Raw genomic sequence first — 4,147 nt, 5'->3', positions numbered from 1 at the left:
AGGCAGCTCGTCCCCCTGCAAGACAGAACTAAAACAGAAAACCTAAACTGGGAGGAACTGGGATGATGACGGACCCTCCTCATGAATACAGAAGAGACAAGACACTTTCAAAATAAAACAGGAAACATGAAAAACACAGAGAAGTCTAAACACAACAAACGATTAATTATTTACAAGATACAAAACTGAAAAACAGGATCCAGACCCACAACAGCTTTAAAACTACCAACAAGCCACCAGGAAGCTCACCCCCTGCTTGTATCCATCATCACCCAGAGCTCATGACTACAGGTGAGGGTCGGAAACAGATCAACAGGTATCTTTTTCCCTTCAGTGCTTCCTGTGGTTTCCTTCAGTAGATGTGTGGTGAGCCTCATCATGAAAACATTTGTGAAGGGGAAGTCCCAAAAACCTTTTTATAATCCCTCTGAACCACTGAAGGCTGATGTCAGAGCCTTGACTGACCGCCATGAGATAACAGCCCCGCTTTAAAGACCCACATTAGGAAGTCTGAGCAGTGGTGGAGACAGAAGTCACAGCTTCGTCACCTCGAACTCCTCAGGATCCTCCCGAAGAAGTTCAAGAACTTAAGAAGAAAAATGGAGCTTAAAAATCTAGTTTTGCACTTTTTTAAATAAATGTGGCAGGTCTCACTGAGCATGTGCAGTGTGAGCGTTATCATTCAATCTTGTTTCTGATTGGAGGAAAAAGACTGGTTGCAAATGTTTCCAGGTGTTGCTTTAGTCAACTTTTTAAAAGCCATAATGATGTTAGACAAAGCATTTCTCTTCAATGATCGATTTTTTTTATCAAACTTGATTCTGTTTGATGAAGCAAAGACGCTGGAGGCAGAGACGATGAACAAACGTCAGCTTTTAATACTTACTGATAAAGAGGGGAAACAGACAAATACAAATACTGTAAAAGGCACAAGAACAGAGAAAACTACAAACATGGCAGACCATGGCCATGACAGCCTGGTGATTATCATTGCTATAGAAAATAAGCAGAACAGTTTTATGAGCAAATAAATGTGAACTTTCAGGACTGACGTCTTCACCAGGAAACCAAAGGTGAAGGTCAACATTAAACTGCATCATTATGACCTTTTCTGTGTTTACAGACACAGACAGAAGGAAGTTTCTGGCACAAAAAGTAGACGACGGCAACAAAGAGCGCCACGATCGCCAGAGATCTCATCACAGCACCTAAAACTATAATCCAGTGTCCACAGTCTGCAGGTTTTATTTGGAAGAGTGGATTAAAGAGAGGTTTGCTGTCTCTCTCACTCACTCGATTCTTCATCCTGCAGGAGAAAGTTGGGACACGCTGTGTTTCCTCATTATTGATGATCTCCATGTTCGTTCCTGACTGCTTCCACTCTCCGTCTCCGATCTTCCAGAAATACTCGACAGGCCCAGCAGCGCTGACGTCTCCGTCACAGCTCAGCGTGCAGCTCTCTGAGGTTGAGTTACACAACAGCGGCATCACACTCACCTCAGGCTGAGGCACTGCTTCGACCGCCACTGTCTTATAAACCCGACTCTGGACCTGGTTGTTGATCTCCACTGTATACACTCCACTGTCCGCTACAGTCATGTCCCTGATCTCCAACACTCCTGTGTTATTAGATCAGCTCTTGGTCGAGTTGTGTTCAGATAACAACTTCCAGATTCGATCCAGAGATGTTTGGCATGAAGCAGTGTTCACGGTTTCAGAATAAGCTGTCAGTAACCTTGATGACCTGCTGGAGTTAACCAGGTGTTTGAACAAAAGTCTAATAAAAGATTTTATTCCTGTGCTCAGAGCAGGCAGCAGAGCAGATACACAGACAGATGCTGGTGGTCAGTCCAGAGATACTGAGAGGTTTGAGGACCACAGTGTCGCCAACCTTAAAGCACTTCTTTACAGACTGAGAGAAGCTGGTTAAGCTGATGTCTCCATGTTCACAGATCAGTGCAGAAGTAACAGCAGCGTCAGAGGTCCTGCACCCTGTTCCTGTTTTTTAAGCCAGGAAGAGAGGACGCTCCTAAATAAAAACCAGTTCATGAGCAAATCTGTTCCCAGGTCTAAAATGTACTTAAGAACCACATTATACGTCCAGCTGTTTATCCTTTCCAGGTTCGCAGGGAGCATAGACACAGACAGCCACTCACACACAGTTTCTACTAACTGCATGCGTGTCTGGAGTACCCGGAGAGAACCCACGCAAACACGGGGAGAACATGCAAACTCAACATAGAAAGACCCCGGCCTGGTGGAGGAATTGAACTCAGGACCTTCTTGCTGTGAGGCAACAGTGCTAACCACCCATACACGTATAACCACTGGTTACTTACATTATCACATGGCTGCAGGGACCCCACAGCACAAGCATACTTCCAGTTTATTATAAGACTGTGTTGTATATATAAAGAGATTTTCTTATTGGTAAAAAAAAAATGCAAGAAGTCAAAGCAAAGGCAGAACACGGCACATGTTTAAAGAAGGAAGGTTTATTCATTGAAATTAGTTATTATTAAAATAGACATCATTTTTTCACACATGCTCAAAGCAGCACATCAGCCCGATCTCACACAGAACTGTCATGATGTTAAACAGAAGCTGTCACTTCAGCTCTGTGGGAAATCATGATGAAGCAGTTCACTATGTTGTAGATTCAAGCTGCGCTTCATATGTTTGGCCACCAGATGTCACCAAAGAGCGCTGTGTTGACAAGCTTCGAGTAATGAACCGTTTTTCAGCTTCAGAAAGGAAATTGTTTTAGACACATTTTTTGCCAGTGAAGCTGTTTGAACCTGTATGTGTGATCTGGGCCACACAAATAAAACTCTAGAGTGGAGCTGTTCTCTCTCTGTGGACACTGTTAGATCAGGAGAGGACGCTTTGTGTATAACAGCTGACTCCTCGATGAAGCCAAACCAAGCTGTTACAACAGAAACCCAAGCTTGTAAAAACCACCACAGCAAACAGTCTGCACAGGACAGACCGAACTGAGCTTTATCTGATAATTATTACAACAGAATTATTGAACGTCAGCTTTAAAAGGCAAAATATTATCAACACACTACACCAGGAAATTAAGGCGGTGGTTCAGCTTCAGCTGTGTGTGTTTCTGCATTTACGAAGAGTCTTTCGTTTTGTCCACAAACACACAGCCGCCCAACACGGAGTCAGGATCACCAAGGATCTCATCACAGCCCCTGAAAGTGTGACACAGAGTCCACAGTCGGGGGTTTTCTCCTGGTAGAGTGGATTATCGATGGGCTCGCTGTCGCTCTCACTCACCAGGTTCTTCATCCTGCAGGAGAAAGTTTTCACACGCTGTGTTTCGCCATCATTCAGGATCTCCATCTCCTTTCCTGACTGATCCCACTCTCCTTCATCCTTCTTCCAGAAGTACTCCACAGGCCCGGCTTTGTTAATGACTCCCTGACACACCAGTTTACAGCTCTCTGAGGTTGAATTACACAACAGCGGCGTCACTTTCACCTCAGGCTGGGGCACTGCTTCGATCTCCACAATCTGATATACCTGACACTGGACTTGGTTGTTGATCTCCACTGAATACAGTCTAGTGTCCGCTGCAGTCATGTTCCTGATCTCCAACACTCCTGTGTCAGTGTTCACAGTGGTTCGTCCTTTAAACTTGCTGTAATATGTCAGAGGAATCTGGTCTTTCGGCTGCGCTCAAAAATCTGTCAAAAAATGTTTTAGTACGACTTTGATAAGCTACAAAGCTGCACCGCTTGATGGATTGTTGGAGCATTACGGCTACCGTAGTCAGGAGCCTGCGGAGTAATCTGGATTCAGGTCCCAAAGTCAAACGAACACTGCAGCATCACTGAGAGTAAAAACTGTCTAAATTCTTTCATCTTTAATAAAATGATCAGCGTTGCTGCTTTACCAGGTGTAACAATTAAGTTTAACATCCAGGCATCCATGAAAACAGAATTTATTAAATTTAACGGAGTTAGAAGTTAGCAGGAAGTTAGCTCGCTAGTTTCCTAAACATGATATAGCATGTTCTGACTGAGAGATTTGTGAAACAATTCAAACGTACAACTGGTCAGGGACAAATGTAATCTCATGGCAGGATGCTGTAAACAGACCAAACTTCAGTCAGGAGAACAACTGAGATAATCCC

The sequence above is a fragment of the Haplochromis burtoni genome, unplaced genomic scaffold (assembly GCF_018398535.1).
Source record: "Haplochromis burtoni strain Fernald_Lab_line unplaced genomic scaffold, NCSU_Asbu1 Contig_214, whole genome shotgun sequence".
Classification (NCBI taxonomy): Eukaryota; Metazoa; Chordata; class Actinopteri; order Cichliformes; family Cichlidae; genus Haplochromis; species Haplochromis burtoni.
The sequence above is the reverse complement of the archived record's forward strand: the minus strand, read 5'-3'. Positions refer to the sequence as shown.